At 42.8% G+C, this 26107-nt stretch overlaps 1 protein-coding gene and 1 long non-coding RNA gene across 2 annotated transcripts in view; one reads left to right on the top strand and one right to left on the bottom strand.

Annotated features, from left to right (window-relative positions):
• Window positions 1-26107, top strand: part of LOC106603279 (unconventional myosin-XVIIIa) — a 115016-nt gene that overhangs the window by 13524 nt on the left and 75385 nt on the right. The window lies entirely within an intron of this gene.
• On the bottom strand, window positions 397-26107 carry LOC145878649 (uncharacterized). The gene is made up of 2 exons (XR_014392155.1): window positions 25561-26107; window positions 397-2027 (listed from the first exon to the last, which is right to left on the bottom strand). It is a non-coding gene; the product is annotated as an uncharacterized LOC145878649 (long non-coding RNA).

The following is a 26107-nucleotide window of genomic DNA, read 5'->3' as shown; positions in this document are numbered from 1 at the left end:
GCTTGGGAGAGGCGAAGGTCGAGTTATGCGTCCTCTGAAACATGACCCGCCAAACCGTGCTTCTTAACACATGCTCGCTTAACCCGGAAACCAGCTGCACCACTGTGTCGGAGGAAACACCGTTCAACTGATGACCGAAGTCAGCCTGCAGGCGCCCGGTCTGCCACAAGGAGTTGCTAGAGCACGATGAGCGCGGCCAAACCCTCCCCTAACCCGGACGACGCTGGGCCAATTGTGCGCCGCCCTATTGGACTCCCGGTCACGGCCGGTTGTGATACAGGATCGAACCCCAGGCTGTAGTGATGCTGCAACACTGATGCAGTGCCTTATACCGCAGTGCCACTCAGGAGGCAGTCAGATGTATGTTAACAAAAGAAAAGAGAATCTTATCGAAAGGATTGTGAGCACTGCATTGTGAAATACAATGACTTTATACATATATTGCAATGAGAAACATGTATTTGTAGATGGAACAATGATATAAGTTTGGTAAAAAAGTGACAAGGATTTTTGTGTTGTACTTAGTCAATTGAAAATGTGCTTAGGGTTTTGAAACTGCCTTTTTGATGATTAGTTTTGTAGTGAAAATGTACCTACACTACATGACCAAAGGAAAGTGGACACCCATTTGTCGAACATCTCATTCCAGAATCATGGGCATTAATATGAAGTGGGTCCTCCTTTTGCTGCTATAACAGCCTCCACTCTTCTGGGAAGGACTGCCACTAGATGTTGGAACATTGCTGTGGGGACTTGTTTCCCTTCAGCCACGAGCATTAGTGAGGTCTGGCACTGATGTTTGGCGATTAGGCCTGGCTCGCAGTCGGCATTCCAATTCATCCCAAAGGTGTTCGATGGGGTTGAGGTCAGGGCTTCGTTCAGGCCAGTCAAGCACAGAATCTTCTAGAATGTCATTGTATGCTGTAGCATTAAGAGTTCCATTCACTGGAACTAAGGGGCCTAGCCTGAACTATGAAAAACAGCCCCAGACCGTTATTCCTCCTCCTCCAAACTTTACAGTTGGCACTATGCATTTGGGCAGGTAGAGTTCTCCTGACATCCCCCTAACCCAGATTCATCTGTCGGACTGCCAGATGGTGAAGCTTGATTCATCAGTCTAGAGAATACGTTTCCACTGCTCCAGAGTCCAATGGTGGTGAGCTTTACACCACTCCAGCCGACGCTTGGCATTGTGCATGGAAACCCATTTCATGAAGCTCCGGACGAACAGTTCTTGTGCTGACGTTGCTTCCAGAGGCACTCGGTAGTGAGTGTTGCAACAGAGTACAGACCATTTTTACGCACTTCAGCACTAGGCGGTTCCATTCTGTAAGCTTTTATGGCCTACCACTTCGCGGCTGAGCCGTTGTTGCTTCTAGACGTTTCCACTTCACAATAACAGCACTTGGAGATGACTCGGGCAGCTCTAGCAGGGCAGAAATTTGACTAACTGACTTGTTGGAAAGGTGGCATCAAATCAGAATCAAATTTATTTATAAAGCCCTTCTTACATCAGCTGATATCTCTGTACAGAAACCCAGCCTAAAACCCCAAACAGCAAGCAATGTAGGTGTAGAAGCACGGTGGCTAGGAAAAACTCCCTGGAAAGGCCAGAACCTAGGAAGAAACCTAGAGAGGAACCAGGCTATGAGGGGTGGCCAGTCCTCTTCTGGCTGTGCCGGGTGGAGATTATAACAGAACAAGGCCAAGATGTTCATAGGTGACCAACAGGGTCAAATAATAATAATCACAGTGGATGTCGAGGGTGCAACAGGTCAGCACCTCAGGAGTACATGTTAGTTGGCTTTTCATAGCCGATCATTCAGAGTATCTCTACCGCTCCTGCTGTCTCTAGAGAGTTGAAAACAGCAGGTCTGGGACAGGTAGCACGTCCGGTGAACAGGTCAGGATTCCATAGCCGCAGGTAGAACAGTTGAAATTGGACCAGCAGCACGGCTAGGTGGACTGGGGACAGCAAGGAGTCATCAGGCCAGGTAGTCCTGAGGCATGGTCCTAGGGCTCAGGTCCTCCGAAAGAGAGAAAGAAAGAGAGAGAGAGTTAGAGAGAGCATACTTAAATTCACACAGGACACCGGATAAGACAGGAGAAATACTCCAGATATAACAGACTGGCCCTAGCCCCCCAACACATAAACTACTGCAGCATAAATACTGGAGGCTGAGACAGGAGTGGTTGGGAGAGACTGTGGCCCCATCTGACGATACCCCCGGACAGGGCCAAACAGGCAGTATATAACCTCACCCACTTTGCCAAAGCAAAGCCCCCACACCACTAGAGGGATATCTTCAACCACCAACTTACCATCCTGAGACAAGGCCGAGTATAGCCCACAAAGATCTTCGCCACGGCACAACCCAAGGCACAACCCACGGCACAACCCACTCAAGTGACGCATCCCTCCCAGGAACGGCATGGAAGAGCACCAGTAAGCAGTGACTCAGCCCCTGTAATAGGGCATCCTATGACGGTGCCACGTTGAAAGTCACTAAGCTTTTCAGTAAGGCCATTCTACTGCCAATGTTTGTCTATGGAGATTGCATGGCTGTGTGCTCGATTTCATACAACTCAGCAACAGGTGTTGCTGAAATAACCACTTTTGTGTATAAACTCAGCAAGAAAAGAAACTTCCTTTTTTCAGGACCCTGTCTTTCAAAGATAATTTGTAAAAATCCAAATAACTAAACAGATCTTCACTGTAAAAGGTATTACCTCTCTAGGGTCGGCGGGAAGAAATCGTCCCACCTACGTAACAGCCAGTGGAATCCTGTGGCGCGTTATTCAAATATCTTAGAAATGCTATTACTTCAATTTCTCAAACATATGACTATTTTACACCATTTTAAAGACAAGACTCTCGTTAATCTAACTACACTGTCCGATTTCAAAAAGGCTTTACAACGAAAGCAAAACATTAGATTATGTCAGCAGAGTACCAAGCCAGAAATAATCAGACACCCATTTTTCAAGCTAGCATATAATGTCACAAAAACCCAAACCACAGCTAAATGCAGCACTAACCTTTGATGATCTTCCTCAGATGACACACCTAGGACATTATGTTATACAATGCATGCATGTTTTGTTCAATCAAGTTCATATTTATATCAAAAACCAGCTTTTTACATTAGCATGTGACGTTCAGAACTAGCATGCCCCCCGCAAACTTCCGGTGAATTTACAAAAAATGTACTAAATTACTCACGATAAACGTTCACAAAAAGCATAACAATTATTTTAAGAATTATAGATACAGAACTCCTCTATGCACACGATATGTCCGATTTTAAAATAGCATTTCGGTGAAAGCACATTTTGCAATATTCTGTGTAGATAGCCCGGCATCACAGGGCTAGCTATTTAGACACCCAGCAAGTTTAGCACTCACCAAAGTCAGATTTACTATAAGAAAAATGTTATTACCTTTGGTGTTCTTCGTCAGAATGCACTCCCAGGACTTCTACTTCAATAACAAATGTTGGTTTGGTCCCAAATAATCCATAGTTATATCCAAATATCCTCTGTTTTGTTCGTGCGTTCAAGACACTATCCGAAAAGTAAAGAAGGGTGACGAGCACGACGCATTTCGTGACAAAAAATTTCTAAATATTCCATTACCGTACTTCGAAGCATGTCAACCGCTGTTTAAAATAAATTTTTTATGCCATTTTTCTCGTAAAAAAGCGATAATATTCCGACCGGGAATCTGTGTTTAGGTAAAAAGACGAAAGAAAATAAAGCATGGGGTCGACTCGTGCACGCGCCTAAGCCCATTGTCCTCTGATCGGCCACTTGCCAAAAGCGCTAATGTGTTTCAGCCTGGGGCTGGAATTGCATCATTCAGCTTTTTCCCGCCTTCTGAGAGCCTATGGGAGCCGTAGGAAGTGTCACGTAACAGCAGAGATCCCCTGTTTTGGATAGAGATGATCAAGGAGGGCAAGAAATGGTCAGACAGGCCACTTCCTGTAAGGAATCTTCTCAGGTTTTTGCCTGCCATATGAGTTCTGTTATACTCACAGACACCATTCAAACAGTTTTAGAAACTTTAGGGTGTTTTCTATCCAAAGCCAATAATTATATGCATATTCTCGTTACTGGGCAGGAGTAGTAACCAGATTAAATCGGGTACGTTTTTTATCCGGCCGTGCAAATACTGCCCCCTATCCCCAACAGGTTAAACACTGTTTCCCATGCTTGTTCAATGAACCATAAACAATTAATAAACATGCACCTGTGGAACGGTCGTTAAGACACTAACAGCTTACAGACGGTAGACGATTAAGGTCACAGTTATGTAACGTTAGGACACTAAAGAGGCCTTTCTACTGACTCTGAAAAACACCAAAAGAAAGATGCCCAGGGTCCCTGCTCATCTGTGTGAACGTGCCTTAGGCATGCTACAAGGAGGCATGAGGACTGCAGATGTGGCCAGGGCAATAAATTGCAATGTCTGTACTGTGAGACGTCTAAGACAGCGCTACAGGGAGACAAGACGGACAGCTGATCGTCCTCGCAGTGGCAGACCATGTGTAACAACACCTGCACAGGATCGTTACATTTGAACATCACACCTGTGGGACAGGTACAGGATGGCAACAACTGCCCGAGTTACACCAGGAATGCACAATCCCTCCATCAGTGCTCAGACTGTCCACAATAGGCTGAGAGAGGCTGGACTGAGGGCTTGTAGGCCTGTTGTAAGGCAGGTCCTCACCAGACATCACCGGCAACAATGTCGCCTATGGGCACAAACCCACCATCGCTGGACCAGACAGGACTGGCAAAAAGTGCTCTTCACTGACGAGTCGCGGTTTTGTCTCACCAGTGGTGATGGTCGGATTCGCGTTTATCGTCGAAGGAATGAGTGTTACACCGAGGCCTGTACTCTGGAGCGGGATTGAGGTGGAGGGTCCATCATGGTCTGGGACGGTGTGTCACAGCATCATCGGACTGAGCTTGTTGTCATTGCAGGCAATCTCAACACTGTGCGTTACAGGAAAGACATCCTCCTCCCTCATGTGTTACCCTTCCTGCAGGCTCATCCTGACATGACCCTCCAACATGACAATGCCACCAGCCATACTGCTCATTCTGTGCGTGATTTCCTGCAAGACAGGAATGTCAGTATTCTGCCATGGCCAGCGACGAGCCCGGATCTCAATCCCATTGAGCACATCTGGGACCTGTTCGATCGGAGGGTGAGGGCTAGGGCCATTCCCCCCAGAAATGTCTGGGAATTTGCAGATTCCTTGGTGGAAGAGTGGGGTAACATCTCACAGCAAGAACGGGCAAATCCTGGTGCAGTCCATAAGGAGGAGATGCACCGCAGTACTTAATGCATGTGGTGGCCAAACCAGATACTGACTGTTACTTTTGATTTTGACCCCCCCCCCGCCCCCTTTGTTCAGGGACACATTGTTCCATTTATGTTAGTCACATGGCTGTGGAACTTGTTCAGTTTATGTCTCAGTTGTTGAATCTTATGTTCATACAAATATTTACACGTGTTAAGTTAGCTGAAAATAAACGCAGTTGACAGTGAGAGAACGTTTCTTTTTTTGCTGAGTTTATATAGTGTACTTGTGAAAATTGAACAAAAGCAATTAAAAAAAACTGTAAAGAAGAAATTACTCAGAATAATGGCAGAAAATCAGGAGAACTCATGGTACCTCTCCTTGACAACCGCACACACCAACTTCAGGAAATACTTGAGATTTCCTCCCCACAAAAAAAGAGAGTGGGATAGAATAAACGGCAGATTGAAATCGCAGACATTTCTCCCACTATATCAAAGAGGATATTTCAGAAAAGGAGAAATGTAACCAGTTTCAGGAAGGTGGGCATTTGAAGCTGGTACCTACTTCTCAGTATTTATTTATTTTTTGTTGCAGAAATCCCTTCATGAACGTGTGAAGTTTCATTTGCTTTAATAACAAACTGGAATGTGATCTGGAAATATGAATAAAATGTTATTTTACGAGCCTAGTTTAGTCAAGGAGAAAGCCTACCGGTTGCCTACCATTAAAAGATAATGGAGAAAATTCATCCCATAACATTTTCACTTGGAAATAGCTGTTCTATCATTCAGCCTAAAGTAGCAGCCAATGTGTGGTGTTCAATGTAGGACTACATTCCATGAGGCATACAGGGCTTGACATTAACCTGTTTATCCACTTGTCCTTCAGACAAGGAGGTGACTGAAAATGTTGTGGTGTTTGATGCAAGAAACCACTTTACAAATTAAAATGCATTATTAGTCACATACCAGTATTATGAGAATCAGACATTATGCTACACTCTGCCTATTGGCTACTTAGCTTATTCAAGCCTGTCTCAAAATACAACACTGCCCCTTTTTAAGACCAAAAAAAATGCTCCTTACCTGACTTGGTTTTCAAAGATGTCTCAATGTATACGTTTTTGTTCTATTGTAGGAAGCTATCACTCCCCTATTGCTGACTATAAATGATCTATAACTGTGCTAATACCTCACTAACTAGCAAAGGATATGAACAACATGTAGCTCTCGCTTTGATCTCAAAACAACCACATCTACTCACGAAAGCTCATTTGTATTTTATTAGGGATTAGCTGCTGTTTTTAAAAAATAGTTACCTGATGTGGAATAGAGTTCCATGTAGTCATGGCCCTATTGAGAACTGTGCGCTTCCCATAGTCTGTTCTGGATTTATGGATTGTGAAGAGACCTCTGGTGGCATGTCTTGTGAGTATGCATGGGTGTCCGAGCTGTGTGCTAGTGTAGTAGTGTAAACAGACAGCTCGGTACATTTAGCTTGTCAACACCTCTTACAAAAACAAGTGGTGATGAAGTCAATCTCTCCACTTTGAGCCAGGAGAGATTGACATGCATATCATTGTTAGCTCTCCATGTACATTTAAGGGCCAGCTGTGCTGCCCTGTTCTGAGCCAATTGCAATTTTCCTAAGTCCCTCTTTGTGGCACCTGACCACATGATTGAACCGTAGTCCAGGTGCGACAAAACCTGGGCCTGTAGGACCTGCCTTGTTGGGTGTTTTCAAGAAGGCATAGCAGCGCTTTATTATGGACAATCTTCTCCCCATCTTGGCTACTGTCGTATCGACATGTTTTGACCATGGTAGTTTACAATTCAGGCTTACTCCAAACAGTTTAGTCACCTCAACTTGCTCAATTTCCACATTATTCATTACAAGATTTAGTTGAAGTTTATGGTTTAGTGAATGATTTGTACCAAATACAATGCTTTTCGTTTTGAAATATTTAGGACTAACTTATTCTTTGCCACCCATTCTGAAACTAACTGCTGTCCTTTAAGTGTTGCAGTCATTTCAGTTACTGTAGAAGCTGATGTGTATAGTGTTGAGTCATCCGCATACATAGACACATTGGCTTTTCTCAAAGCCAGTAGCATGTCGTTAGTAAAGATTGAAAAAATAAGGGGCTCATGCTGTAAACACAGTCCAGTTCAAAGTAAATGGCACAGATCCATATATGGAAATGGTCTATTTGCATATAAGCCTACTGCAGCTCTGATTGTTTATGCTGTACCAGTCTATGTAGAGTACGGGCTGAGTAGTGAGTGTCAATGCAATAGAATCCTACTCCGATGCTTTCTGCCTTCAACAAAATCTCTTGCATAGTTTGTTTCGGTATGTTGCATTGAAAGTTGCTAATTTTACATTGATTCGATCACAATTGCCACAGTAAAGGGAAAGGTTGAAATTGTCAACAGGGAAGAATCTAGAACAGTGGTCACCAACCTTTTCTGAGTCAAGATCACTTTGAGTCAAAATGCAAGCCGAGATCTACCGCTCGGATTTTTTTTTTTAACATGACTTAAGAAAACGTAAGCCTATGCAACATTAACCAATTAAAACAGTACTGTAGCAACGAGGTTTGTGCAGTAAGCTATAGGGCCAATACATTATCACCACATATTGGCTTTGCTTGAAGTGCCCTGCCAATGTATTGTTGTTCGGGCCATTTAAACATTTTTTGAGGTAGGCTATATGATCATACCGGTAATAGATCCGTTGTTGTATTACTTGTGAAGCACAGCTGAGTGAGCATACATTTGATACAATTTGCTAATTGTTTTTATTTTACTGGGCTGATGGTACCTGCATCTGATGGTCAGCTCTCCCTTTTCTCCACTGATCAAAAAGGGACACTGTCTTCCAGATGATTGCGGAACTCGAGTCACACCGTATTATTTCTGTCTCATGCACAAATTCATGTTGTTACTCCTATGAACAGAGAAAGTGAAATATTCCTCGACGTTAAAGACCCAAGCCACAAATAAAACAACGCAAGCCTATAGATACACTTTCCTACTCATTCATTACCTCTGCAGTGCTTGTTGTAGCGCTGAATGGAAATGGTAAGAAGGCACATTTTCTGGCTTATAAAATCGAATTTTAATTGTCACATGCGCCAAATACTACAGGTGTAGACCTTACAGTGAAATGCTTACTTACAAGCCCTTAACCAACAATGCAGTTTTAAGAAAGTTAAAGTATTTACTAAAATAAACTGAAGTAAAAAATAAATCAAAGGGGAAAAAAAGTTTAAATGACAAATAATTAAGGAGCAACAATAAAATAACAATAGCAAGGCTATATACAGGGGGTACCAGTACAGAGTCAATGTGTGGGGGCAGCGGTTAGTCGAGGTAATATTTACATTACATTTACGTCATTTAGCAGACGCTCTTATCCAGAGCGACTTACAAATTGGTGCATTCACCTTATGATATCCAGTGGAACAACCACTTTACAATAGTACATCTATATCTTTTTTATATATATATTTTTTTTTTGGGGGGTGGGGGTGGGTTGGGGGGGGGTTAGAAGGATTACTTTATCCTATCCCAGGTAGGCAGAGATAAAGCGACTATGCATGGATAATAAACAAGAGAGTAGCAGCAGCGTAAAAATGGGTGTGGGGGTGGGGTTGGAATGCAAATAGTTCGGGTAGCCATTTGATTAGCTGTTCAGGAGTCTTATGGCTTAGGGGTAGAAGCTGTTAAGAAGCCTTTTGGACCTAGACTTGGCGGTCTGGTACCGCTTGCCATGTGGTAGCAGAGAGAACAGTCTATGACTAGGGTGGCTGGAGACTTTGGCAAGTTTTTAGGGCCTTCCTCTGACACCCCCGGTATAGAGGTCCTGGATGGCAGGAAGCTTGGCCCCAGTGATGTACTGGGACGTACGCACTACCCTCTGTAGGGCCTTGCGGTCAGAGGCTGAGCAGTTGCCATAAAAGTGTTGAATACAAAGTGCTGACAGTGCTAAGTAAGAAATTAAACATGAACTCACTCCTAAAAACAGCATCTCTTTGCTGTGTTTGTTGACAGTCTCTCTCTAGTCGTGTTTTTCTAAATGTTTTGTTGTACTTTTTACCCCTTCTCCCCAATTTCGTGATATCCAATTGGTAGTTAGTCTTGTTCCATTGCTGCAACTCCCATTGCTGCAACGGACTCGGGAGAGGCGAAGGTCGAGAACCAAACCACGCTGCTTCTTGACACACTGCTCGCTTAACCCGGAAGTCAGCCGCACCAATGTGTCGGAGGAAATACCGTACACCTGGCGACCGAAGTCAGCGTGCATGCACAAGGAGTCACTAGAGCGCGATGGGACAAGGACATCCCAACCGGCCAACCCTCCCCTAACCCAGATGACGCTGGGCCAATTGTGCACCGCCTCATGGGTCTCCTGGACGTGGCCGGGATCAAACCGGGGTCTGTAGTGACACCTCTAGCACTGCGATGCAGTGCCTTAGACTGCTGCGCCTCTCAGGAGGCTCTCTAGTCATGGTTTTAAATGTTTTGAAATCTCACAGTATCAACTTTCCTGTAGCTTTCTTTTATGTCTGCTACACTACTGCAGACACGGTCATCTGAGCCATCCGATTGGCCAGCGTAGGCCTATAGTGCACTTGATTTGCTCTCTGGGCCCGCCGGGAAGGCAGAGTTTGTACCTCCAGATCCATTAAATGGTTCAAAATGCCAACAGTTCTCCTACCTGGTGGTCAGGGCAGCTGAATCAGGTGATCGACCAGTTGGTGTCCACTGCTCTAGAAAGTTGAATGAAGTTCAATCCCGTGCTTCTCTATGTGGGTTGATATTTCTGCGCGGCAGGTCCCATTGCTCGCAAATGTTCCAAAATGCAATTTGCGGGAAAACACTGTTCTGAAATGCGCACTGCACATGCGAGCGGTTTCATGGACAGAGATGAAAATAGGGGAGATCTAAGGATGCAACAACTATTATGGGTTGCTAATTTGACTAGGATAATGCCTTTGGTTGCTAGACAATGACAGAAAGTATATTTTTGAAAACCAATAGAACAGGAGAGGGCATATGATAATTGCCTCCACGTTTTTATGGTGGTATTTTGGGTGTAGGCTACTTTGAAGCAAGGTAAAACATGCCTCATAATGTGAAGTAAAAGGTCCAAGTTTCAAACAATGAAGGAACAGGAAAAAAATGTTGCGACGCTAACAATAGGCCTAAACGGTATTCTGGAAGGTGGAAAGGCTTTCCCAAAAACCTTCCCAATTAAATGTGCCTGTACAGTTAAATTAAAAGGTAACTACACAAAACCATAAACATTTTGCAATTTGTGTAGCAGACCGTTTCATCCAAAGAGACAACAGTCCACACATTTTGGTATGTGACCCCAGTGGGAATCGATGTAAAACTTTTACAAGTGTTACCGGTTAAGAGTTTTATACTAAGAATTTTGAAAAGTCATCACATACTTGTGAAAATGGCTCCAAAGCAATAACAAAGCTACTGTAATGAGCCATCCCTGACCTGCAAGAGACAGGCAGACCACTCAGATCTGTGAAGATATTTATATCTGTTTTAACCTGACCGACAATGGAGTTGTTAACTTGATTGAGTTCTACTGGCTGCCTTTCAGGTCTCACCACTTCCAGTCAACTCCAAGAGGGGGAAGAGAGCTCTACTTTGACCATACAAACCATGTGTCTCCATTCTAAACCTCTTATCTCCCCCGTAGAAGACTTTGGTCTGAACCAACACATCACATCAGAGCTCCTCCTTCAGGATCTGTAACTCTGCATCACATTGGCTCTTTGCGATTTCAACCCATAGGGATAAAGTGTAAAAGCGTTTGACTCCTGGAGTGTGGACCTCCCTTTGTCACAGGAACAAGACTGTCAGGAATAGTTGTGTGGAATGCACAGTGAAACATGTGTGTATACTCAACATGGTGCAGTCTGTTTGTTCTGAGTGTTCAAACTGCCCATCTCACCACACAACTTAGCAACCAGAGGACTTTAGGAGCCTATTGATGCCGGGGTCTAATTGGTCTATGGAGTGTGTTGGTTATAACCAGCTGAGGGACCCCCGTCCCTGGTACTATGTCCCAGATACCACTGATCATGACCATGATCGTCAGAGACGGGTCATTTGAAACAGTAAGAAATGATAGCATGAGAGTGTGACCTAGAACCAACCAGCAGCTCTATTAATAGGATGTTATAATAAGATCTAGATCAAGTCAGTGCTGTGGAAGTAGAACTCGATTTTGTTGAATATGGGCTGGCAACTTCCATTTGTGCAAGGATGATCAGGCTTTAATTGCCGCTTTAAAAAAATGTATCAATTGGCATGGATACAATGGATAGGATTTGTTTGAAGAGGAAATTAGATCCAGTACACTATCTAGTACCCACTGGGCACACCACGTCCTTTCAACGTGGAAATGTAGGTAACATTTGGTTGAGACATCGATCAATGAAATTTCAACATTTATTCACCCACTCAAAAAGACAGCCAGAAGTTTGGTGAATTTCCGATGTGTTATCACAATGCAAAAAGCACAACCAAATTCCAATGGAAAAACAATGTCTGATTTTTGGTTTAGTTGTCACCTAAATGTGTTATAACTGCGCTTTCAACCATTTTAAAAACACATCAAAATTCAAATGGGAAAACGATGTCATATATATTGTTTATTTATATAACAACTTAATATGTTATCACTGTACACAACCAAATGACCTGGATTGCAGTTGAGATTACATTTAAAGTACATGGTGCAAGTGATCAATGCCGTTTGAGATTCTGCACAGATTATTATAGCAATTGTGAAGATATCTACAGACCTGCAACATTTGCATGCTATCTTGAACAGGCACGTTTTCTATGAGTACATAAGTTTACATTTATAGTTACAGTAAGCTAACCTCAATGTGACCATGGATGTGTTACTCATTTTAAAGTTGAATAAATGCTGTTACATTTGTTTGTAAGATAGCCTTAACTTTAGGCTATTTACTATATTACAAAAGTAATATTGTGTTTAGTTGACAACGCAGCCAATATCAACATTTGAAGGAGATGTATCTTTTGTGTCACTGACTTAGTCTCAAATCAAAGTTTAATTGTTACGTGTGCCGAATATAACAGGTGAAGGTAGACCTTACAGTGAAATGCTTACTTAGTGCAAAAAAGGTATTAGGTAAACAATAGGTAAGTAAAGAAATAAAACAACAGTAAAAAGACAGCCTATATACAGTAGCGAGGCTAGAAAACTAGCAAGGCTACATACAGACACCGGTTAGTCAGGCTGATTGAGGTAGTATGTACATGTAGATATGGTTAAAGTGACTATGCATATATGATGAACAGAGAGTAGCAGTAACATAAAAGAGGGGTTGGCGGGTGGCGGGTGGCGGGACACAATGCAGATGGCCTGGTTAGCGAATGTGCGGGAGCACTGGTTGGTCGGCCCAATTGAGGTAGTATGTACATGAATGTATAGTTAAAGTGACTATGCATATATGATAAACAGAGAGTAGTAGCAGTTTAAAAAGATGGGTTGGGGGGGCACACAATGCAAATAGTCCGGGTAGCCATTTGATTACCTGTTCAGGAGTCTTATGGCTTGGGGGTAAAAAGTGTTGAGAAGCCTTTTTGTCCTAGACTTGGTACTCCGGTACCGCTTGCCATGCGGTAGTAGAGAGAACAGTCTATGACTGGGGTGGCTGGGTTCTTTGACAATTTTTAGGGCCTTCCTCTGACACCGCCTGGTGTAGAGGTCCTGGATGGCAGGCAGCTTAGCCCCAGTGATGTACTGGGCCGTACGCACTACCTTCTGTAGTGCCTTGCGGTCAGAGGCCGAGCAATTGCCGTACCAGGCAGTGATGCATCCAGTCAGGATGCTCTCGATGTTGCAGCTGTAGAACCTTTTGAGGATCTCAGGACCCATGCCAAATCTTTTTAGTTTCCTTTGGGGGAATAGACTTTGTCATGCCCTCTTCACGACTGTTTTGGTGTGTTTGGACCATTCTAGTTTGTTGTTGATGTGGACACCAAGGAACTTGAAGCTCTCAACCTGCTCCACTACAGCCCCGTCGATGTGAATGGGGGCGTGCTCGGTCCTCCTTTTCCTGTAGTCCACAATCATCTCCTTTAGTCTTGGTTACGTTGAGGGATAGGTTGTTATTCTGGCGCCACCCGGCCAGGTCTCTGACTTCCTCCCTATAGGCTGTCTTGTCGTTGTCGGTGATCAGGCCTACCACTGTTGTGTCTTCTGCAAACTTAAAACCCTGATTGGGAGAGCAAATTAATAGCTGTAAATTGACTCTCCAGTAGGAGGTGCTGCTGAGCCTATTGCTTTTTTCTGTTAGTGGTTATAACTTTTAAGATCTGAAGTTGTTTCAAAGGTACAAATTCAATTTATTTTATACAAGGTATGTGTCTATGTTAAAAATTGGTTACAATGATAACATAATCCTCTGGTTGAAATTCCACCCTCAAAACAACAGTGACTTTTTTTCAAATCAAAAGTATTTTCCACTTAGATTCCAAGTCACAATACATTGAATTAATGTTGTTTAAACATAATTTGTAAATCAGTTTGTGCCCAGTGGGTAGCTACCCCATTATACACCTGCATTGATCTTTGGACAGTAAACCTGCTTATGCCTCTCGCTCACTATCAACAGATGACATTTTATGTGACGTCTGCTTGGGACAAGGAAGTCAATATGCAGCGCCATATACTGTACAGTCAGTGATTGAGGACTCAACAAGTGAGCCTGTTTTGTGAAAACCAGCCAGGCAGGTTTCAGAAGTTCACCTCTTTGTGTGTGTGTGTGCGCGCGCATTCACGCCTTAACACTCTCTGATGGTTTGCATTTAGCTTGCATACCAAAACCTTCTTCACAGGCTGGAAGCTGTTAGCAAATGCTACATAATTTCTCCAACACAGTTGTCACTGCTGGGCTTAAGATATTGAGATGTTTAATGCCCACTGATGTCCAGTGCTCACAGCGTGTTGTGTAGCACAAACTGTTTCTGAATGGACTCAACAATGAATGTTTGGATCAAATGAGATTATGTAATGGATAATCAGGGCCCGGGACCAACTGCTGAATCAATGGAAACAAGTGTCTGTCTGTTGGACCTCAGCCACTGTCTACACTACAGGCCGCTAAAGATGTATTCTTCTGCACAGGCCTTTCTGTTTTCATATCTTCCTCAGAGCTGTCAGTGTGCTTCCTGGCCTGTTTTGGAGCTGTGTATCCATAGCTGTGTCTCTAGCTGTGGCTGTTGAGTGCTGGCCTCTCCTCTCTCCATGGTGTTCAGGAAGACACTCTGACCCGGGCTACCGGCCTGCTATGCTGCACTCTGGCCACTGCCAGGAGTCCTCCATTAAATTCTTTGTGTAAAGATGATGGGTCAAGATGTGCTCCCGACAGACTCTGGAAGTCGATGATGTGCTAAAATAGAGACTATTGTACATTGTTCACTTGGGGCTGTCACTGAATAAAAAATGTACTGAATGTCTGTCATGGCCTAACTCCCCATGTACTTTGCGCCTAGTTAAGCATTTGTATTTATGTAAGAGTGAAGGCAATTCAAATTAGCGTACAGCCTCTTCTTCAGCGGCTTGAGCAAGATGGATCAGTTGTTCACATCAGGCTACTGTAACGCTACCCACCCGAGACTCTACTGAAGCATCAAATTACAGTTGAGTGCTAGCTCTTATCCTGTGCAACCTTATAGTTTGATTTAAATTGAAGGAGATGTTGGTCGAAGAGCTCGAACAATGCTCTTAAAGGTCTTATGTAAGAATCAGAGCTCATGAGTGTGTTCGGTGTGGAAGGATTAAAAAAAGATGATAGACATTTTGTTTCTTTATGGCAGATAGACCTAGTTTGCGTTAAGACAGATTTGTGTATATTCTGGGCATGGCTTTGCAATGGGCTGCTGCTAGGTGTACCTCCTTCACAGTGTACATTCTGCTGGTGTTCTGACAGTATGGTTTACTCCCTATCTACTAGGATACTCACATCCATTTTCCTATTAATCATAGGAAAAGGTCCTCATCATTCCAGAGTCAGTCAGCTGTAGAATGAGCTGCACAACAGTAACTGCTTTCAATTGTGGTGTTGAAACGTTAATTGAACAGTCAAAAAAGAGAATGTAAACGTATCATTGACTGTATGAAAATAAGGAATGTATGCATGTTCATGTTAATATGAGTACTAAACAACAGTATATCATGGGCTTAACTGGGCCAGGGTTCTACACTAACTTTTCCCACTGGTGGCAATGGTGCTACAAACTTTTTCAGTTGGTGGCACCAGCACATGATTTGGTCGCAATAATTGGTTTATACAAAATTATACAACGGGTTGGTCGATTCCTGAATGTTGTTTGTTTAAAACCGTATTTCAGCCGGTGTCTAGTACACAAGTTACCACCAGCTAAATCTGACGTTAAAATGCCTATTTACTCTGTTCCATCTGACTGCGCAATCCTCTGCCTCATCAACCCAGCCAGGCAATTTCAACTTGATCTCCACTATAAAAACATCTCACATTTCTTTTAGACTTACATTTAGTTTTCAGCAGCGGAGATTTGTATAAACATTGCAGTCTGTCTCTCCGACATATGCAGCATTGATTCAATATTCAAATTCCATTTCCAGCTGTCCCATAGTAATGAACGTGTCGGGAGTCAGGACGAGACAGACAGGCAGGCAACGTTTCTCAGCCAGTCTAAATCATGAATCAGTTGGCATCATTTTTATGGATATATATAAAGAAATGTCAATTGAAAAAAGTTAAAATGCAGCTAGTTTGCAGTCTTTCCAGCTTCAGTTTGAAGTGATTGTGTTAGCTGTGTTGTTGGCTAGCTCCTGTGAACAACAGTGTCCTGAAGGGAGAGCACATTTTCTATTCCAGGTGAAATTGCGCCTCATTAGCTCATTGTTATGGATGTTTCCAAATAAATGTCACTAGGAAACAAATGCAGCTACTGTAGTTATTCTGGCTGCACTGTTTGACGTGACTGTAAGTTTGCCGTAGTTGGCTAGCTAGCAAGCAAGGGATAAGAACATTGCCAGTATGGCAATGGAACATTTTTAGAACGAATGAATGGGTCGCGTATATAGATACTAGTGGTGCAACGGATCACAAAACTCACGGATCGGATCGCGGTTTTGAGTCACGGATCGGATCATTTTTCGGATCAGCAACAAAAAAAAAGGGAGACAAATATAACTTTGCTTTCCATTTATTACTTAAAGAACACTTGAAGCAAGGAACTTTTCAATGTTGAAATGAAATCTTAAAGGGAAATATTCAATACTCAATTGTTAAATTAAAGTGCAATATGAGGCATGATACCTTCTTCCTTTGAACCATAGTGAATGAAAAAATAGCCTGTGTCCACATCAAAAAAAAAGTTAAAAAAGCAAAGCAGACCTGAGCTTATAACTTCAAATTCTTTTTCAAAAAGATGAGGGTGTCTACATTGTCTGGGGAGAGGGTAGAGCGCTTTGCAGTCACTATGTCCCCTGCCGTGGAGAACACCCTCTCGCTAGGAACTGAAGTGCCAGGTAGCTTCTTGCCATCATGGCAATGTGAGGGTATTTACACTCATTGCTTTTCCACCATGACAGTGGATCACGATCCACCGGAATGCCACTTGCTGCCTTGTAGGATGCCACCTCCTCTTTGATGGTGTTGCATGTGTCCTTGCTCGCAAAGGTCTCCCCAAAAAGCTCCTTCATGTCCAAATGATTTAGTGGAGGAGATGCCTCTGAGTCTGCTTCTGTTGGCTCTGTGGCTTGACCCTGCAGAAAAAATGACTTGATCTATTCAACTAAATATATATTTTCATATTTCATAGAACTATAATTCTGGCAATAACATTTAATAACAGCCATTATTATTCCAAATAAAAAATGGATGATTCTAATAGCAATAGCATAGACTAAGATTAGACTGCAGTGTATATATATTTATTATTTAAGTAATTCACTTTTTTTGTTACCTCTTCAGTGGCCGCAATCTGTGGTGACATCACTGTATGTCCTCCGGTGTAGGGCAGGGTCTAGGTGAGACGGGGACTTGAGCAGACAGGGACTTTAACCTTGGATCCAGTGCAGGTGATCTATGAAGGTAGTCCTGTACATTAGGGGGGTATCTGGGGTTCAGGTCCTCTCATGGTTGTCCTTCTAGAAGGTTCTCCCATCTAATGGCAGCCTTGACATCTCTAGTGATGGTGCTGTCTTCCTCACTTGGAGCCATGGATTGTAGAATCCTTGTTTTCAGAGGTAGGATCATGGATACAGACGGTGCAGTTTCAGTGCTCAATAGGGTTGTAAACGTTTTGAGGGGTTTGAGCACCTGGAGGACCTCCTCTGCCACTTTCACGTCATCATTAGACAAGGTGACGATGTCTTTATTTTTTTTCAGGGTCTTGTATGTCAGTGCAGAGTAAACAGCTGCCTGCTGCTCAAGATAGTGCTCCAACGTGCCATAAGTGGAGTTCCATCTTGTTGTGACATGGTGTATGAGCTTGTGGGTCGGTAGCTGTAACATTTATAGCTTGGTCTTAAGCACATGAGTGGCTGTTGTGCTTCTGTGGAAAAAGGAAAACCACCTTCTGGATCCTCCCAAGGAGGCGGTCCATTTGGTTCACTGAGATTCCCCTTTGGGATGCTAAATTGATCACATGTGCAAAGCAAGATATCTGTGGCCCCAGTCCAGCTTCTATCACTACATTTACTTGGTTCTTGGCATTATCTGTGGTAATTGGGATATTTCTATTAGACCTCTCTAGCTTCCACTCTGCTACTGCTCCTAGCAGTACCTGCGCCAGATTTGTGCCTGTGTGACTCTCATAGAGGGGGCGTGTCTGTAGCACCGGACTTCGCATCTCCCACTCCTCTGTGGTGTAGTGAGCAGTCACAGTCACGTAGCTTTCTGTTACCCTGGAGGTCCACTCCTCTGTGGTGTAGTGAGCAGTCACAGTCACATAGCTTTCTGTTACCCTGGAGGTCCACTCCTCTGTGGTGTAGTGAACAGTCACAGTCACATAGCTTTCTGTTACCCTGGAGGTCCACTCCTCTGTGGTGTAGTGAGCAGTCAGTCACGTAGCTTTCCGTTACCCTGGAAGTCCACCCGTCTGTGGTGAGGGCAACAGAGGATGCCTTGGATCATTTCTGGACAATTTTGATATTTTCCTGTTCATAAAGATCTGGCACAATCTTCATACTGAAGTGGGTGCGCCAGGGGATTTCCTAGCGTGGCTCAAGCACTTTCACCATATGTTTAAACCCTTTGTTTTCCACAACAGAGTATGGCCTCATGTCTGCAGCGATAAACATCCCAATAGATTTGGTGATGGCTTTAGCCCGGTCTGATTCTGCAGAAAAGGGCTGCTTAAATGTCGCGGTGAGAAGTTGTCTCTTGGCTGAGTTGGCTCCCATCACTGACACACCAGGGTGAAGACACTTTAAATGTGTGGCCATGCCCCATGTATTTCCATGATCATACGGCTTTCTTACGGCACAATGCCTACACACCGTAATGGTGTTGCCCACCACCCTTCTTCCGTCATTATATTTGACAGGGAAGCCTAAATGCTCCCATACATGAGACTTAAATGAAGCGGGAGGCTTTTCCAGTTCTTCAGCTCCTCCGCTAGCCATGGCTGTCACTGCTCTTTTTTCTTCTTTGCTTTTTGCAACTCGAGCATCCAGGATTGATTCGTTGGGATTCAACATGCCCCGTTCACGTGAACAGTACACACAACTGCTTTTTTTAGATGATCAAATCAACCTTCAGGCTTCAGATTAAAACACAGCACGCATCTGTCTTGTCTTTATCTTTTCACTGCAACTCTGCATCGAGATGTAGGGAATTATTACTTTAAAAAGTAACAGCGGGAGTAAAACTGTATTTCACACTATGATGGTTAAACTTTGCAATTGATCCGCAGTTCACATGCGTGCCAAACCGTGGGGGGTGATCCGTATGGATCACGGCTCAACTACGGTCCGTTACACCACTAATAGATACAGAACAGAAAGACTGAAGGACTGGGTCGCGTCTCTGGCAACCGAACCGATAGAACGACCAGCCGGCTTGGGTAGCAACCCTAGATTTGTGTCGGGACTATATCTTGTGGAAGGATCAAATAGTATGAATAAATTCAACAAAATAACGTTTTTAATGAGAATATATCAATCATTATTTGTATGTTGGTAACCAGTTGAATAAAAGTGATAATGCCCTTGAAGCCGGTGTTTGTAGGATATATTGGCACGGTTTGCCGGCCCTCAACTTCTTCTCGGGCCTAACACCACCCGTGCAAATATATCCTCCAAACACTGGCTTCTTGGGCATTATCACTTAAATGTATAATTGATAATGACCTGGGCCCAGTTTCCCCAAAAGCATCTTAAGGCTAAGTTCATCGTTAGAACCTTCATAGGAGCATTGTTACATTTCTGAGCGGTTTCCCAAAACCATCATTATTAACGTTACACTTGAAAACACTCGTAATCATACACCTGCCTCAGACCACTTGTAGAACAGCTAAGTGAGTTGTTAGATGCTTTTTTTTGCACTCCTGCGTTACTTTATACACAGAAGATCTCCACTAAACATAGATCTCCGCCGATAACTTCAAAACAAAGTTGACGACAAATACAAAGTTGCCAATGTCTTTGTAGTTGATACAAACAAGCGACATACAGTGCATTCAGAAAGTATTCAGACCCCTTGACTTTTTCCACATTTTGTTACGTTACAGCCTTATTCTAAAATTGATTAAATAAAAAATGTTCCTCATAAATCTACACACATAATGACAAAGTGAAAACAGGTTTTGAGAAATGTTTGCAGTTTTATAAAAAATATAAAACAGATGACTTATTTACATAAGTATTCAGACCATTTGCTATGAGACTCAAAATTGAACTCAGGTCTGGGGAAGGTTAACAAAACATTTCTGCAGAATTGAAGGTCCCCAAGAATATAGTGGCCTCCATCATTCTTAAATAGAAGAAGTTTAGAACCACCAAGACTCTTCCTAGAGCTGCCCCCCGGCCAAACTGAGCAATCGGTGGAGAATGGCCTAGGTCAAGGTCAGGGAGGTGACCAAGAACCCGATGGTCACTCTGACAGAGTTCTAGAGTTCCTCTGTGGACATGGGAGAACCTTCTAGAAGGACAACCATCTCTGCAGCACTCCACCAATCAGGCCTTTATGGTAGAGTGGCCAGACAGAAGCCACTCCTTAGTAAAAGGCACATGACTGCCCGCTAAGAGTTTGCCAAAAGACACCTAAAGGACTCTCAGACCATGAGAAACAAGATTCTCTGGTCTGATGAAACCCAGATTGAACTCTTTAGCCTGAATGCCAAGTGTCACATTTAGAGGAAACCTGGCATCATCCCTATGGTGAAACATAGTGGTGGCAGCATTTTTTAAAATTGATTTAACCTTTATTTAACTTGAAAGGGCTTATTGAGATTTGAAATCTCTTTTTCAAGAGCGTCCTGGCCAAGATAGGCAGCACCAAGTCATTACACAATTACAGACAGACAACATGAAAAACTACAGGTAATTTAGTAAAAAAAACATATAATTCACAAGAGTATAACAATCACAAAACAGCAAATTAAAAACATTGACAGGTCAGGGAATCAGCCTCCCCCACATTTCTGAACAATAAAAATGGCTGAATAAAATGGTAGTAAACCCAAAATGGCTTTGTAAATAAAAGTAAACCAGTGACTGAGCCTACGAGTGACTAGAGAAGGCCAGCCAACCCTGGTATGTAAAGTGCAGTGGTGCATAAGGGTTTTGCAGTTTAAAATAAATCTCAATGCTCCTTGGTAAAGGGTGTCAATTGATCTCAAACACTGAGCAGGAACATTCATATATATAAATGCTGTGGGATGTTTTTCAGTGGCAGGAACTGGGAGACTAGTCAGGATCGAGGGGAAAATGAACAGAGCAAAGTACAGAGATCCTTGATGAAAACCTGCTCCAGAGTGCTCAGAACCTCAGACTGTGGTAAAGGTTCACCTATCAACAGGACAACGACCCTAAGCACACAGCCAAAACAACGCAGGAGTGGCTTCGGGACAAGTTTCAATGTCATTGAGTGGCCCAGCCAGAGCCCGGACTTGAACTAGATCGAACATCTCTGGAGAGACCTGAAAATAGCTGTGCAGCAACACTCGCCATCCAACCTGACAGAATTTGAGAGGATCTGCAGAGAAGAATGGGAGAAACTCCCCAAATACAGGTGTGCCAAGCTTGTAGCATCACACCCAAGAAGACTCGAGGGTGTAATCGCTGCCAAAGGTGCTTCAACAAAGCACTGATTAAAGGGTCTGAATACTTATGTAAATGTGATATTTGCAAACATTTCATAACCTGTTTTTGCTTCGTCATTATGGGGAATTGTGTGTAGAATGATGAGGGGGGAAAAAAACAATTGAATCCATTGTAGAATAAGGCTGTAACATAACAAAATGTGGAAAAAGTCAAGGGTTCTGAATACTTTCCGAACGCACTGTATAAAAAGATTCTTCAAATGGAAACTGAGATGACTGCATTAAAGTATAAATAAAGTAGGCTATAATAGGCCTATATCAATCATATTGTAATATAGTGCGTGTACAAAACATTATGAACACCTTCGTAATATTGAGTTTCATCATCTTTTGCCCTCAGAACAGCCTCAATATAAAAAAAAAAATAGAAAAACAACAACATTAGATGTTCCATCTCCACAACCATGCTTAATCCACATTAGAGGACCATTTTGTTTAGGTCTGGGAACCATTTTAATTCAGGTGTGCACCAGCCAGGCAGTTTGGCCAGCTGTGTTAATGTAGTGCAAAACAAATGGCCACTCTTTGATGCAAATAATCATGCAGCATTTTACCCACACCTCACAGTAGTAAATGGCTTCTGTTTTCCTTATTATACGTTGGTTAGCATAAATTAGCTAGATTTGACCAAGTTGGCAGATGTCCGATGATAGTGTCAGTTAATCTCTGATTAGTTGTGATGGTTGGCTACATGTGGCCTCGTTTTGTAAACGACTTTCACACAAATGTAAAAAAATATATATTTTAGGGGGTAGATCAGCTTTAGTATTTTCATGCAAGAGTTGGCATTTATAAAACTGAATTTGATGTGAGAATGTGCTTATCCCCCTGCAAACTTTAGACCATGCGTACGCACACTTTCTAGTGGTTGAAGTATTCCATTGCAAGAAAGCAAAAGTAGCCTTGTGCTACTTGGGGAATATATGATGACACTTATTCATATCAAAAACACTGGTAGCCTAGCTAAATATAATAACAAGATGCAATAATTTGGCGTTAGATTTACGTTTTTCTCACTATTTCAGCTTGCATTCTAAAATAGAAATAGGCATATATTTCCATGATCATTTGCAGAATAAATTCCTTACCCTTTCTGACTGTTATGGTTTCATAGGCTACTTGCGAAATAGCCTATAGGCATACAAGAATTTAGGAGAGACTACCATTCATCCGATCTCTCATTTAATTGCACCCCCTTCACAATAGTAAATAGATAGCTATTTCAAGTAGTCCATTTTGCTCTATGCGATCCGAAGCGTAGTCTAACGGTGTAGACAGTATTTCATTTATAAACATAATACATATATCATAACCATTGCAGAATAAATTCCTCACCTTTTCTGGTCGTGAGTTTAGATGCCCGTACTAGCCATAAAAAAATGGCCATGCACATCTCTCATTTAATTGTAAAGTTTTTTTCAGAGTAGACAATGTTTCAGAATTCGCAGGCAGGGCAGCATATTCAGGTTCGGGAAAAAGTAAATGCAAAACATTATTGCATTCAAATGATCTGTTTACAGGTCCACAACAATTTGCAATTGTTTTATTTTTTCAGAAACGGTCAGATACCAAAAAACGTCACTGCAAAAGAAAACAACATTCTGCCAACACCTCCAAAGACATTTGATTAAGTTCACCATTGCTATTTCCTTTAGATACTGTCTTGGTCTAATTCCAATCCTTATTTGCTGTATAGTTTGGAAGTGTGTTATTGTCACCATAAAAGGTGAATGATGGGCCTTTTCAGACAGAGTAAATGATCGTTCACACGTGCACAGTTTTACGACAGGTCTGATTTATACCGGGAAATGTGTATGTATGGCGTGCGCCAAGTTCATAAATGTCAATTTTGTTGTGCGTTCACAGTCTTTTCAGAAATGGCGCACGCAGATATTTACTGTTACATTTATGCACCGCTTATAAATGAGGCCCCTGATCCTTCAGATAGTTACTCAGTAGCAGTGGCGGTCGGTGACATTTAGGAGGAGGGAGGACGCTTTTTTTTTTTTTTTTTACGCGCATGGCCTTATTTCTATTACAGCATATTGGATGACTGTCATTCATATTCCATACACCCAGCTCAATGTAACATCCATAGGTTTAGGCTACTACATGATACTCAAAATTTCCCAATAATGAGGTTGCTACAAACTAGCCTGTGAGTGAACGTTTACAATGCATGCTAGGTGCGCAGGTCGAGAAATTTGAGTAATCAAGGTGACAGACTGACACATTCAATACCGTCTTCCACACTCTTGCCTGCATCTAGCTGATCTAGAGCGTAATCATTTGTCCAACAGTTGCAAACAAGAGTTTCTATTGGACAAATTCTGGTATGTTTGTCTCTGTTTCGTTGCCTTTGCTTCCGTTGAAGATAATTTTGTTTCAACAGAATTGGCTGAATGAATCCACCCCTGATCACACGCAAATACAGTTCACTTTCATTGCAGCCACATACAAACAGCATGATCATTTTTCCCTTGGCTGGTGGACTTCAGTGCACAACACATCAAACTGTCTGTGACCTGGCGAAAAAACCTTTCCAAGCCAAACCTTCGTATTATATCCGCTAACCGGCCTAGACACGGCCTACATCGTTACCACCATATTATCTAACGTCATAGTCAACATAGCTGCTAGAACTAACGTGTTAGTAAACCCGCTACAATCAAGCAGTACAGTGTACAGTCAGCAAGCAGTTTAGCAGTTACACCTATGGGCCCTGGTTGCAATCAATTAATAAAACCAAAAGCTTACCTTGACTTGGAAGAGTTCCAGTGTTGGATAGCCGTAGCCAGCTAGCTAACATAGCATCCCTTTCTGTTTGAGCTGGGTGTTTGTGTAGGCTAAAATAGCTAGCTGCATTCGGTAGCTAAGTGAAAGTGAAAAAAATACAACGAAGTATAGCTAGCTCTCTCTTTATCTATCTCTCTTTCTTCTTCATTTTTAAAGAAAGGCGTATCACATTATTTACTTTACCTATTACAGATATGAGAAGTGTTTTTCCCCATAATTTTTTTTAATGGAAACCCGAAGAAGTCATACCTAACTGCCCAGTGGCTTTCCATAGCCCCCCTACACACACCACGGTGTGCTCTGTCCATTATGCTGACACAGGGCAGCGGAGATAGACTTTTCTCCCGCCAATCTGTCATCCAATCATTTAAACTTTTTTGCTATTTTTATATAGTGACATAAAACTAAAACTGAGGCGGCACAAGTTTGAACTGAGAGGCTAAGCCCCTTTAGCCACCTCGTGGAGACTGGTATGCCTGTCTATACCACTAGGACCAACATGCTCCTCAGACTGACATTCCTATCTCATTCTGTGGCACAACAAGACACACCTGGTTATTTTGTGTGTGTGCGTTTGTGTACATGTTTAATTCCGGACAACTCACTCATTCTGACTCACTGATTCGCTGATTACTGACTCAGCCAAACGGAGACATTAAATGACACTCTTTTGCTGTCAACACCTATTTCTGTGTGCACAGGTCAAATTCCAGTTTGCCACACATCCCTCCTTTTATTCTGGCCTCGACATTTTAAATGATGCCTGAGGCACGTATCTCACACATAAGGAATAACCTCATAAACATTGTCAGGATGTAGCAGAGGTCATTTTCCCTTCAACTGAAGTCGTTACGGTTCAGTATTTTTGACCACCCCCCTTAAACGCACACACTACCCAAACGAATGGGCATGTGACCGCAAGACAGAACGGCACATTCCAAACGAGTACATGGTACATATTGACAAACATTGTATGTCCATGTAGATTGGTGGAGCAAATAAAGGATCATAACAGTTGCCTCAAGGTAATGAACACTTTGCCCAGGCCCTAAACACTATCCACTAACCTTTTGGCGATGCGGGGGCACAAAATTCCCTGCATGGGCCTTAGCTGATGCAGGTAATGGAGCATTCTCTCCCGAACGATGCACAGTGGACACTGGGGTTGTCTCTATACCCCCCCAGAAGTGACACAACTTCTGTGCCACACCCAGGAACATTTTGCGGTGCAGTCATTTTCTCTCCAAGCCTGGGGAAAGGGTCAGAGAACACCCTCTCTTCTTCAGGCTCCGGAGAGAGCTCGGTCATAATTCATTCAGTGTCAGTCAATGTCGGTATGAAATCCTCACACACCCCATCATAGGGCAGACACTCCTGCAGAAGTGAGACAGTTAGGCCTCCAACACATTGTCCTCACCAGGGCCCGACTGGTAAATTTAACCCGGCCCTTATAAATCAAATATTACAGGTAGAGGCGTATCACATTATTTACTTGACCCACTACAGAGATGAGAAGTGTTTTTCCCAGGTTTTTTTTATGGAAACCCGAAGAAGTCATACCTAACTGCCCAGTGGTATTCCATAGCCCCCTACACACACCACGGTGTGCTCTGT

Source organism: Salmo salar, chromosome 04 (assembly GCF_965601325.2).
Source record: "Salmo salar chromosome 04, fSalSal1, whole genome shotgun sequence".
NCBI classification, from domain to species: domain Eukaryota; kingdom Metazoa; phylum Chordata; class Actinopteri; order Salmoniformes; family Salmonidae; genus Salmo; species Salmo salar.
Note: the sequence above shows the minus strand (reverse complement) of the source record. Positions and strands in the feature narration are given on the sequence as shown.